Source organism: Cavia porcellus, unplaced genomic scaffold (genome assembly GCF_034190915.1).
Source record: "Cavia porcellus strain 051 isolate PalLab524CR breed Dunkin Hartley unplaced genomic scaffold, mCavPor4.1 scaffold_13, whole genome shotgun sequence".
In the NCBI taxonomy this organism is placed as follows: domain Eukaryota; kingdom Metazoa; phylum Chordata; class Mammalia; order Rodentia; family Caviidae; genus Cavia; species Cavia porcellus.
In genome coordinates, this window is record NW_026947496.1 from 8897591 (window position 1) to 8911552 (window position 13962).

Sequence of the window (13962 nt, forward strand, 5' to 3'; positions counted from 1 at the left end):
TCTCTCGTTGCTGAGACAAAATACCCAACACCCAAAATGAAGGAAGGAGAGGTTTGTTTAGCTCACAGTTTGTGGAGGTCTCAGCCAGTTTCTTGCTGGCTCCGAGGCAGGCTATCATGGCAGAGGACAGCAGTTCATGGAGACAGAAGACAGCAAAGGAACAAGAGCAAAGAGGGAGGAGCACGGGGAGAAGCCTCTTTCTGTCCCTTGTGTCACATGCAGGTGGTCACCGAGGGCCTGTGAGCTCAGCACTGGACCTGAGTCAATGGAAACTCTAGGAGCCCGCCCCATGACTGCATGAGGGGGAGGAATTACCAGCATTAGGAATAAAAGTGATTGTGTCACACCAGAATTTATAGATATTAAAAGGATGATAAAGGAATAGTATGCACAACTTTATGCCAATCTGTTTAACAAATTAGATAGAATGAGCACATATTTAAAAAACCAAAGGTTGCCAAACCTCACTCAAGAATAGATATGATTATTAAAAGCTGTCAGAGAGAAAAAACAGATCACTTATAAAGGAAAACCTATCAGAATCACAGCAGACTTCTCAGCACAAACAATAAAGTCAAGAAGAGCATGGAGTGAAGTATTCCAGATCCTAAAGCAAAACGATTTCCAACCGAGACTGATATATCCTGCAAAACTATCATTCAAAATAGATGGTGCAATACGATACTTCCATGACAAAGAACAGCTGAAGAACTTCATGAACACCAAACCAATCCTGCAAAAAATATTGAAAGACAGTTTAGAAACACAAAGGAAAAACCCACTAAGCAAAGCAAATAATTAAACAGAACAGAAAGATAAAGATGCAACAGCAAAGAGATAACATTCCTACAATTAATCAGCATTTAACAGTAATAACCATTAATGTAAATGGTCTCAATGCACCAATTAAAAGAAACAGACTAGCAGAATGGATCAAGAAACAAAATCCAACCATATGCTGTTTACAGGAAACCCATCTAACCCAGAAGGATACTCACAGACTGAAAGTCAAAGGATGGAAAACAATTGTCCATGCAGCAGGAATCCAAAAAAAGGCAGGAGTAGCCATCCTGTTTGCAGACAACGTGAACTTTAAACCAACAATGACCATAAAGGACAAAGAAGGTCACTACATACTCGTAAGGGGAAAACTCCAAGAGGAAGAGATAACTATCTTAAATATATATGCACCAAACTCCAGAGCACCCAGTTATATAAAACAATTATTAACAGAAATGAAAACTCAAATTATCAGTAACACAATTGTAACAGGAGACCTTAATACACCACTGACACCAAGGGACAGATCAACCAGACAGAAAATGAGCAAAGAAATAACAGAACTGAATCACACCTGTGAACAAATGGGTTTGATAGACATATACAGAATGTTCCACCCAACAACATCAGAATACACATTCTTCTCAGCAGTACATGGATCATTTTCTAAAATAGACCATATATTAGCTCACAGAACATATTTAAGCAAATGCAAAAAAGTTGAAATCATCCCTTGCATATTATCAGATCATAGCGCTCTGAAATTAGAAATTAATGACAAAAGATACTGCAAAAATTCCACAAACACATGGAAACTAAATAACACACTCTTGAGTAATCAGTGGGTCACAGAAGAAATTAAAGAAGAAATTAAACAATACCTAAAAGAAAATGAAAATGCAGATACAACTTACCGGAATCTGTGGGATGCAATGAAAGCCGTTCTGAGAGGAAAATTTATTGCACTGAGTTCCCACATCAGGAAAACAGAACGAATACAAATAAATAACTTGATGCTACACCTCAAACAGCTAGAAAAAGAAGAGCAAGTCAAGCCCAAAGCCAAAAGAAGAGAGGAAATTATAAAAATCAGAGCAGAAATCAATGCAATAGAGACTAAGAAAACAATCCAAAGAATCAACGAATCAAAGAGTTGGTTCTTTGAAAGAATAAATAAAATTGATAAGCCCCTAGCCAACCTTATTAAAAAAAGGGAAGAAAAAGCTCAAATTCATGCAATAAGAAATGAAAAAGGAGAAATCACTACAGACCCAATAGAAATACAGAGGATCATCAACACCTATTTCGAAAACCTCTACTCTCAAAAGTTTGATAACACAGAAGAAATAGACAGATTCTTAGAAGCATATGAAGTACCAAAGCTAGATCAAGAGGATATAAAACTGTTGAATAACCCAATCTCTGCTAATGAACTTGAAAAAGTAATTAAGGCCTTACCCACCAAGAAAAGCCCAGGCCCAGATGGATTCACTGCAGAATTCTACAAGAAATATAAAGAAGACCTAATGCCGACACTCCTCAAACTATTCAATGAAATTGAAAGGGAAGCAATCCTTCCTAAGTCATTCCTGGAAGCAAACATTACTCTAGTACCAAAACCTGAGAAAGACCCAACTATAAAAGAGAACTATAGACCGATCTCCCTAATGAACACAGATGCAAAAATCCTCAATAAAATATTGGCAAATAGGATCCAGCAAATCATCAAGAAGATTATACACCATGACCAAGTGGGATTCATCCCAGGAATGCAAGGATGGTTCAACATACGCAAATCAATAAATGTAATCCACCATATCAATAAAGCCAAAAATAAGAATCACATGATCATCTCTATAGATGCAGAAAAAGCCTTCGATAAGGTCCAACACTTATTCATGATAAGAACTTTACAGAAAATTGGAATAAATGGTCTTTACCTCAATATAATAAAGGCCATTTATGACAAACCAACAGCCAGCATCATACTAAATGGCCAAAAATTGAAAGCCTTTACTTTAAAATCGGGCACAAGACAAGGATGTCCTTTATCACCACTCCTATTTAATATAGTACTGGAAGTACTAGCCAGAGCAATTAGGCAAGAAAGAGAAATAAAAGGGGTAAAGATAGGAAAAGAAGAAGTTAAATTATCATTGTTTGCAGATGACATGATACTCTACATAGAAGACCCCCTAAACTCCATTGAAATACTCTTAGATACAATAAATAAATTCAGTAATGTGGCTGGATACAAAATCAATACTCAGAAATCAATAGCATTCCTATACACGAACAACAAAATTACAGAGAGGGAAATAAGAGAAACTGGACTATTCACATTAGCAAGCAAAAAAATGAAATATTTAGGAATTACTCTTACGAAAGAAGTCAAAGACTTATACAGTGAAAATTACAATACACTGAAAAAGGAAATTGAAGATGATCTCAGAAAATGGAAAGACATCCCTTGCTCATGGATAGGAAGAACAAACATTGTGAAAATGGCCATTCTCCCAAAACTGTTATACAGATTCAATGCAATCCCAATAGAAATTCCATCAACATACCTTATAGATCTAGAGAAATCACTCCTAAATTTCATCTGGAACCAGAAGAGACCCAGAATCGCAAAGGCAATTCTAAGCAGCAAAGACAAAGCAGGAGGCATCACAATCCCTGACTTGAAGTTATACTACAAAGCAACAGTAGTAAAATCAACATGGTATTGGAATCAAAACAGAGCCGAAGATCAGTGGAATAGATTAGAAGATACAACCACAACTACGAACACACTCAACCACCTTATCTTTGATAAAGGAGCCAAGCAGGTTCACTGGAAGAACGACAGTCTCTTTAATAAATGGTGCTGGAAAAACTGGCTCTCCATTTGCCGAAAACTAAAGCTAGACCCATGTCTATCACCATGTACTAAATTAAAATCTAAATGGGTCAAAGATCTGAATATTAAAACAGAAACACTAAATCAATTGGAAGACAAATTAGGTAGAAACCTTGGAGACATAGGAGTAGGTAAAGAATTCATGAACAGGACTCAAACCGCACGGGAAATACTTCCCAGAATCAATAACTGGGACCACTTCTTATTAAAAAGTTTCTGCATGTCAAAAGAAATCTCCAGCATAGTGAAAAGAAAACCCACAAACTGGGAAAAGATTTTAGTGAACTCTCTCTCAGACAAGGGCCTCTTGTCTAAAACATATAAAGAATTAAAGAAACTCAGACCTCCAAAATTCAAAGATCCAATCCAAAAATGGGCATCTGAGATGAATACGCAATTCTCAGATGAAGAAATGCAAATGGCAAATAAATACATGAAAAAATGCTCATCATCATTGGTCATTAGAGAAATGCAAATTAAAACCACACTGAGATACCATCTCACTCCTGAAAGAATGGCCAGGATCAAGAAAACCGACAACAAATGCTGGAGAGGCTGTGGGGAAAAGGGAACTCTCCTGCACTGCTGGTGGGAGTGTAGACTGGTACAGCCTTTGTGGAGATCTGTCTGGAGATTTCTCAAAAAGTTGGGACTGGAAGTCCCATTTATTCCAGCTATTCCACTTCTAGGCATATTCCCAGAAGAACTGAAAGCATCATACCACAGTGATATATGTGCACCTATGTTTATAGCAGCACAATTTGTAATCGCCAGATCATGGAAACAACCCAAGTGTCCATCAACTGAGGAATGGATAAAAAAGTTGTGGTATTTCTATACAATGGAGTATTATTCAGCTATAAAGAAGGATCACATTGAGATATTTATCAATAAATGGGCGCAGCTTGAGACCATACTCATAAGTGAAATAAATCAATCTCGCATGTGTGAATACCGAATAGTTTCCCTAATGTAAGTAATGATTCAAATATATAAAAATATGTGGTAATCATGATTCCCCATTAGGTGGCCTTGGAGCCTTATAAAGTTTTCACTCATTAATTAGAAAGGCTTTATTCTGGGCTTCTTGATTTGAAAATATTTGAAGCTAGAGTATATGAAGTTTTATCCAAATATTTCAAGGAAAAAGACACTATGGTAACTACTATTAAGTCAGGTTATATGGTGGTGAAGTACTAGGTTGTTGAAACAGTCATGCTGTGACCTCTATTGTTATATTGTTATGTCCTGTTTTATCTCAATCTCCCCCTTATTGTTTTAAAAAAATTAGTCATTTCTTATGTTTGTCTTAATTAAAGAAAAAATTCAAATAATTAGGATATATAAATAATAACTCTTTTTGATTTCCTATTAACTTGTTTTGAAGTCCTGTAGTGCTCCCACGATCTTGTTTTGACTGATTAGACGATTAGACTCTGTTCCATTCTATATGGTAGTATCAAGTTTGAAGACATAGGCAACTACTTTGAAGACAATAAGATTCACTAAGATACCCATTCTGGTTTGACTATTGTCTTCTTTGGAAGTCCTGTAATGTTTACAATGCCTAAGTTGTATTGGTCTTGTTCTCTACTGTTTTGTCCAACTTTATAATATCTAATGAGATAGACAATTCTTTTTAAGGAAACAAGGGACAACGTTGATAACCATAGTTGATAAACTTGTACTGTGTTCTACACCATGTGCTATGTCTATCCTTGGTATTGACTGACAGCTTTGTTTTGCCATATTTGACTGTATTCTCCCCCCCTTCCCCAAAAGTAATAAGCACTAAGGAGTAATGAAATCCAAAGGGTGTGAATTTTGTAGTAAAAAAGAGAGGGGAAGAAAAAAAAAAGAGAGCTCTAACGGATATAACAGCAAGTGTGTTTAGGGGTGTTAAATAGCTGACTGTATCAATGTTTGTGGATCATTGAACACAGATGTTTGCAGTCTACCTGTTTGAATGTCCACCTTGTATTCTTTGATACTGTGATTTGAGGAACTATTTTCAAGATGATAATATGTAATATACTAACAGGTGATTTCTTACTGTTATGGTTTTTTTTTGTTTGTTTGTTTGCTTTGTTTTTGTTTTGTTTTGTTTTGTTTTGTTTATGTAGTTCTGTATTACGTGTACCCTTACACCGCTTTGGTTTGTTTTGTGTTTTTCTCTTTTTCCTCTTAAATAAAAAAAAAAAAAAAAAAAAAAAAAAAAAAAAAAAGAATAGATATGATAAAGAGTCCTGAGTTTATTAAAACACTGGATTTGAAGTTCAAATCCCACAAGGACACGCTGGTTTCCGTGACTTCACTGGTGAAGCTCATAAAATAGTAATGTGTGAAAGAATGAAAATTCTCTAAAATTTCTACTTAATTCATTCTACGAGGCTAGAATTACCATGATATCTAAACAAGGCAAAGAGATGACACCCAAGGAAAATGAAAATCAATATCCTTCATGAACATAGATGAAAAATCTGAATCATACATCGAATCCAATACCACAGAAAATGGCATGAAGGAATGGGTTTTATCCTAGTAATCAAAGGCTGGCTTAACATCAGACAATTAAGTGATAGAATACATTACATGAATAATCTGAGAGAAAACATGGTTATCTCAGAGATGGGGAAACAGCATAGAACAAAGCTGTGTATCTGTTCCTGCTTCAAATCTTAGCAGACTACAATTGGACATGAAGTCCTTCAACCTGATAAAGACCATCTATAAAAAACCTACAGCAAAACCATACGTGCTAAGGAAAAGCTACTTGCAAAGGTGTAGATTCTATGGACTGCAAGAAAGCCAGAAACAGAAGAAAGGTATCTAAATAGAAATGAAGACACAATCATCTTTATTAACTGGAAATACGATAATTCACTGGAGACAAGGTAGTCTATTAAAAAGGCTACTAATGAGTAAATTTAATGAATTCACAAGGCTAAAACACAAATCAATTATATTTATAATCTAAATTCACGGGAAATATAAAGATCCAAAGCTTGCTAAAAGCATTGGAAAATAAGAATAGGAGTTATGTTGTCTTACAATTTGTGCTTAAGTGACAGTAGTCAAGAGTGTGCTATTGGCAAGCAGAGGTCGTGAGTTTAAGCTCTGATACCATAAAAAACAGAACAAATGTATATATATATATATATGCACACACACCCTTATTGGAACTAAGCAAGCAGTATTAAAAATTAAAATGAAGTAAAATAAAATAAATGTTGATATATATATTTATATTTATTATTATTATTTGTTGTTGTTGTTTCTTGGTACCTCGGGTTTAACTCGTGACCTTGTGCTTGCCAGACAGGCATTTATGTTGCTCAGCTAAATCCCCAACAAAGTTGAGATATTTAAAAGACAGTTCACCAGGGTAGCAGTTTACAGACAAGCAGATTAAGTGTTGAACTGCATTAGTGCTTACACAGTGAAGCTCACCGGCTCAAGGACACTGTCATGAAACTGTGAAAATACATTTTAAAAATAGAGGAGTAAATGATACTGGCTTTGCAGCTCTGTGGATTCATTTTTTTTTCTTTCTTTTTTGTCTTTAAAACAAATCCCACTTTGCAAAATGAATTCCTTAAAATGAATGTGGTCTAAAAGAGAATACAGTTTTCCTTGGTAATTTTTAAGCCAAAGCTGGGCTGTGACAAAGGACTCTTGTAACCAGCCGAGGCATGGGGACACAAGAGAAGAACCAGGAGCAGAACTGTTCAGCCCAAGTCTAAAATACCAAGCGGGGCAGAAATATTGGTGTAAGTTAAGGACCCTCAGCCCAACACCTTAGAGAGCGATTTGTAAGAAGCCTGCAAGTACACTTATCTACAGTCTATAAATTTCTGCCATAACACATATTCTCTTCCAATAAAAAATGTGGCATAAGGAGGACCTTCCTTAAGCAAAGGCTGAGCTTCAGCCATCTCTCAGTGTCTCTGATCTCCATAGAGGGCCTGGTCCCCGGGAGGGGTTGAGTGGTCCCTTTTGCAATCTGTATGTGCATCACAGGGTGTCTGTTTAGCATCAGATTCAGAGAGGCACCCCTGGCCCCTCTGGAAGCTCAGGGCCACAGGCCCACCCTGGAGCTGGGGCTGATGGAAGAAGTCGATGGCCAACCTGTTTCCATGAGGGACCCTGTGTCATGTGGGATGTGCAGGGTTGCATGACTTGTCACGAGGCCTGGGTGGCTGTGGGTGAGCCTTGCAGACTCTCTGGCTCACCAAGGCTGGGCTGGCATCTCTCTTGGGGAGCCTGATGTCAAAGGGCCGCAGCCTGGAGACATCTCCAGGACACAGGATGCATAAGGTGTGCTGTCCAGGACTCACCGAAAAGCTCCTGAACACATCTGCAAGTGTGGCCCAGCCTGGGGGGCTGTGGAGGCTGTCACAGGGCGTGCTGGCCAGGACAGAGCAGCCTTCCAGACTGCAGCATGGCTGATGTAGCTTAGGTGCTCCCAGGGCTGCAGAGCTCCCTAGAGCTGACACTTCATTTCCCCAAACTCCTGCATCAGTTGCATGCTAGCTTTCTGTCTGTATTTTGAGCTGAAGTCTTGCTATATAGCTGACGCTGGATTCAAGCTCAACCTTCTCCTTCCTCACCCTCCAGAGAGCTGGGTTTATAGGTCTGCACCGCCAAGCCAGCTGACCCTACAAACTCTAAAGGAAGGCGATGTAGTCAGAGGGACAGGGGTCATGAAGGGCGGCCGGCCATGCCTCTTACAAGCAAGCAGCCCATCCAAGATGAGGTGCTGCTGGCCTGCTCATCTGGTGGCACTCAGTGAAGCATCCAGGGCTGGGCCACACCAGATCTTGTCCTGTCCCGCAGTCCCCGCCCTCCCATGTGGGTCCCTGCCAGACTGCACATCAGCCTCCCCACTGCCTCTGCAAAGCACTTGTGTGTAACCTTAGAAATGGCCATTCCTAGCCAGATTCCAGAGCAAGCAGCCCCCAAAGCTCACATCCCTTCTCCAAGGCAAAGAAAGAGCTCCTCTTGCCTTAGCCCAGCAAGGAAAAACCCAAGCGCACTTAGTCAAATTCGCTGAAATTCTCCAGGCTGAAAACTTCTCACAGGTATGTATTTTTCCTGCCTGGAAAAGAGAGTCACATCTAAAAATGCAGAAGCCAATTCCACCCCACTTCTCTGCACAGGCCCCTCCTCCCACCAGGTTCCCAGGCCACCTCACAGCCAGGCCCACTGCCATCTAAGGCTACGTGGAGCTATCCCCAAATTCTACCTGCCCCTTTCTGTCTTGTGGGCACCAAGTGAAACAGCTGGGAAACTGATACAAACAAGAGGTTTTAAGCCCTGTCCCAGGCTGATTTCAGATTTGATTGCACGAATTTTCGTAACCAGTTGTTTATATCAGGATTTGCGTGATGCACATTGCTGTGAGCCAGAGAGAAGTTTGGCAAAAGACAGGCAAAGCCAGGGCCCAGCATTCTGCCTGCAGAGGAGAGGAGACAGCAATCCCCACATGGAAGGCAGTGTGTTTCTTCGAGGAAGGAGCAAGCCAAATGGGGCTTTCAGAGGGCTCCTGGCTTTCAGCACCCCTGTCTGTCCTCATCCATCAGGCTCCTGGGCTGCCCTGGGGCCAGTTCCCAGTCCTCTGCGAGCCATCACGTATTGATATTAGTCACAAGGAGGAAGGGAAGGAGGGACCACAGCGTCCCATCTTCCCCTTCTCTAACCACGGAGGCTCTCACACGTGCACGCTACAGTGCAGCTCCGGGTTACCTGTGTCGCTGGCCTCTGCCCATCCTTTTAAGTAGCCAGGGTAAATCTATCACCTGGCTGTACAGGGAGGTGTGCCGAGCTGGACCTGCCAGCAGCCAGTATGACATTCGAAATCTCAGGAGCTGAGTCACCGTGCTGGAAGCCCATACCCCATGAGAACCCTCATCAGGGTCCATCTGGCTTCACCCAGAGAGCAGGTTGGCCAGGAGTTGTGTTTTGGGATTTTGTTTCTCCCTGTCTTAAGAAATTTCATAGAGAAGCACACCCATGGATCTCAGCTTTTGGTTTGCTGTTGCTTTATCTTTTACTTTTTGAGAGAGAGAGAGACAGAGAGACAGAGACACAGAGAGAGAGAGAGAGAGAGAGAGAGACAGAGACAGAGAGAGAGAGACACAGAGAGAGAGAGAGAGAGAGAGACAGAGACAGAGAGAGAGAGACACAGAGAGAGAGAGAGAGACAGAGAGAGAGAGAGAGAGAGAGAGAGAGAGAGAGAGAGTCTATGTAGTTCAGGCTGCCCTTGAAAACAAGCCCAGGTTGGCAAGGAATTTGTGCTGAACCTCCTGCCTCATCCTCCCAAGTGCTGGGATTATTACAGGCCTGTACCACCTCACCCAGCTAGAGCTTAAATTCCTTCCCCAAGTTAAAAGGAACATGAAGTGATGTTCTTAGAACTACAGCTTCGATTAGAAATTACACTCCGAAGGCGATGAGCCCTCTTAGATAACTGGTCTCAGGCTTTGCTGCTCTTGCAGAGGAGAATGAGGCATGGTGCACGGGACAGCCCCTGGTAAGGCTCCCTTCAGGCGCTGTGTGTATATTTATTTAGGTGAGGGTCTCACTGCACTGCTCTGGTGTCCACACTAATGCAGGACAAGATGGTACAGAGTGCATCAGGCCACGAAAGTGCAGGAGGTCCAGCTCCTGGGAAGTCTGAGACAGGAGGACGGCTTGAGCTCACAGGCTGAAGACCAGCCTGGGAAAATCATGAGACTCTCACTCAAAAAATTATAATAATATTGCGGGTGTCGGTGCTCCAAGTTCTAGCAGCAACTTCCCTTTAATCCAAATAATATGACCAGTAACTGAGACAGATTTGTTTAAAGATAGATTAAATGAAAATAAAAACTGTAGTTATAAAAAAGTCCCCTTTCCCCCAATAAAGATATGTAAGAGGCATAAATCCAAACAGAAACAGAGAATTCAGAGATTTTGAAGAAAATTATCATTCCCATTCAGAAATCTTCCCTACCTCTCTATTTTTAAGAAGTCACAGTGTATATAAAAATGCTTCCCTGTGGGTTGATTTCAAGGAACTCCCAGATGGAATATAAGCAAGTCCTCAGAGAGGACACATTTTGGGGGGATTTCTCAGCATTGCTAAGAGAAATGAGATGCTAACACTAGTCCAAACCACTTTTCAAAGATTTTCCATCAGGCCAAAAGGTCAAGAGCAATAACGGAGCTGTGTCACTGCCTTGACAGCTTTTGAAAACTCCTCACAGGCATCCAGGAACAGTCACCACAGCTCCACAGTCCTGGAGGGCAAATGCAGCCGCGCAAGTCTGTTCCAGATATCGCTGACTCTCTTTCCTGTGATATTGCCATGTATGCTTCTGGACTGTTCTGTATCTTTGGCAAAAGACAGCTTCCCGAGCTCTGCCTGACAAGATTCCTTAAATGACTTCAAAGAGAAAACTATTGAATTTGGTCACTTTCTCCAAAGGATTCCACATCTCTGACAATGTGCTCCTCCTCCTAATATGTATTTCCTATAAATGACTAGATACAGGTCATGCAGCGTGCTAGGATTCATTTATTCAGTTGATAAAAAAAAAAACTGAACATTTACACAGTGCTTGGTGCCATGGTAAGATTTGTCACTGTCATCATCCAGCATGGGTCCTTGTGTCAGTGACTTTGGAAATGAAAACACAGACAGCAGCACAAATTTCCAGACTAAAAGTTTCATTGAAAGTTTATTACAGGAAAGGGAGAAAGCTGGGAGGCCCATAGGCAGCTCCGGGAGCGAGACAGAGAGGTCAGCTACGTTGCACTACTGCGGGCTCTGTGTTCCAATCCAGGCAGAAATGTTCTTATGGAAATAAACTGTGATGAAGACAGCATGGAGCTCAGGGTCCTTTCTGGGTCAGATCTGTGGCATCTGTGTTTTCAGGGTCCCATCCAGGTTTTCCATGCACTGCCCCTCTTCCTTCAAGGACCGCAGAGCTTTCTGGCTTCATTCATAGACTGCTACGGTTTCCCCTTCTGGTCACTGAAAGCCACTGCCTGCCTGTCCTCTTTCAGTGCTGCCCACCTCTCTGACTGCTGCCCCAGGCTCAGTATCCAGTTGATGCCCCAGGGCACACCAAGGTGGCCACAGGCTGAGGCCCAGCTGGGGTAGGAGGAGTCCCAATGAGCTGAGCTCCCCTCCTGCAGGCTGGGACAGAGGGAGAGCCGTGGGCACAGTTGCAGGAGGAGGACACACTGGAGTTGGCCCAGGACTGGGTGTTATGGTTTGATAACTAGTGGTCAACTTAACGCCAGCTGGATTACATCAGCATGCATTGAGAGAAAATGCTCCACCTGAGAAGGGTTGCCAGGATAAATAGGTGGAGAAGAGGAGAGGTGTGGAGAGGGATTGAGGCGTTAAGGAGGCATTGTTAGTTCTCCTGCAAGTTGCTGTCTGAGCTGTTGGTTCTCCTGGAGAAGCTTTGGTCTTCACATCTATCATTGCTTCCTGGCTCCGGAGGGGAAGACATGTGCTGCCTGGTCTCCAGGTTGAACTCTTCCCGCTGCTTCCTGGCATGTACCCGACTGTACTTGTCGTCGGAGGAGCTCGGGGCCTCCTTGTTGCCGAGGACAGCTGTGGTTCCTTTCAGGACAGCCCCACTCTTTGTTGTGAGTGTGACTTCTCAGCTCCAGTGTAGAACCCTCATCCCACTAGCACAGCTCCTTCATCCTGCTGGAATGGACTTTCTGGCTTCCACCGCTGACCCTTGGGTCTTCCCGGCACGAATCCATAAAAGAGACTGGCATGAGTCCTTCTTGTGGGCTCTGGACCTCCAGTTGGACTCGTGGAGGCGTTGTCCTGAGCTCTGGGTTTTTATCTGGACTCATGTGGGACATTGCCATGGGGTTTAGACTCTTGACTAAATAATCTATATCTTTGGTGTTGCAGATAGATTTCCTGCATTCTCCTGTGTTAACTTCCGTGACCATTATAAAAATATTATAAACTCCATGGCCTGACCTGAATGGTTCTCTGTGTACAACCCCTGACTACAACACTGGGGGATTCAGCGGGATGGATGAAAAGAGAGGAAGACACAATTCAGAAGCAACCATGGATCAGAAATTGCACTTACAGAAGTGTAGAGTGGGTACATTCTAATGCAAAAACTCACAGTCTACTTACTCTTCTGCAGATGATTTTCCTTTTCACCAGTGTGCAAACCCTCTTTACCAAAGGAGGCTCACTCCTCCTAAGCCCGAATATGCTTCTGAGGAAGCTCTGCAGGGCCCATGTGCTGACTTCAGAGGAAGCTGTGGGCACCTCGGTAGGGAGGTGCATGTCTCTGTGCTGCTCCCACACACCTGGGAGCAGAAACCCAACGCCATTACCCTCTGGGTTCCCGAAAAACCGACCTCCACACGGACCTCTGTGCTGAGACCTCAGCGGGGTCCCGGTGGGAAAGGACGTGGGGCTGGAGGTGCAGCTCGAGCCAGGCCTTCCCTTCATCACCCAGCACCTCGAGCAGCACCAGCGACAAAGTTCATAGGATTGTCCAGCCCGGGGTTTCTCAGCTGCAGCCTGGCTGATATGAGAAGATGACTCCAACCCGGTGCAAACCCACAGCCTTTCTCCTCCAAGGAAGAACAACCCTCCACCTGGGTTCCCAGAATGATTATCCACACACCCCAGATATTCTGTGCAGAATGTGATCTGCGTGCTCAGGTTCTCTAGAACCTTTCCCCAAGGGCATTGAAGAAGCCCAGACCCTTGAAAAGTTAAAGGCCCTTTCCCTAAGGCCTAACACATTTGTGTGTGATTTCACATGTAACCCAGGTTGGAGAGATCAGATACTTTGTTTCTTCTAACAGCCCCAGAAGACAGAAATTCCCCTTATGTTTATAGAAAACCCAGTTTACAGAGAGTGTTTGTATACAATTACATTTCCATGTTAAATACCAGGTAACTAATATTTAAAGTATGACACCAGGGCATTGTGTCCAGGCTGACAAGGACAGAGTCATATACCAGCCCTCTCCTGGGAGTCTGTGCCCTTTGTGGGCTGTGGGGGAGGAGAGCAAGAAGTCACCAAGAAGCTAAGACCTCCTGTGAGTCTGCACCATGGTGGGCTGCTGGGGGAAGAACCAGAGCCAGCCCCTTCTGTCATGCAGGCAGGAGACAGAAAGAGCCAGCTCCCCACCCATACAAGTGACCAGCTGAGCCAGAGACACACAGGCTGTGATGACGGCTGATGAGCTAAAACACAGCTTAAGGCTCCTAGTGTTTAGGGCCTCTGCAGGTCTAA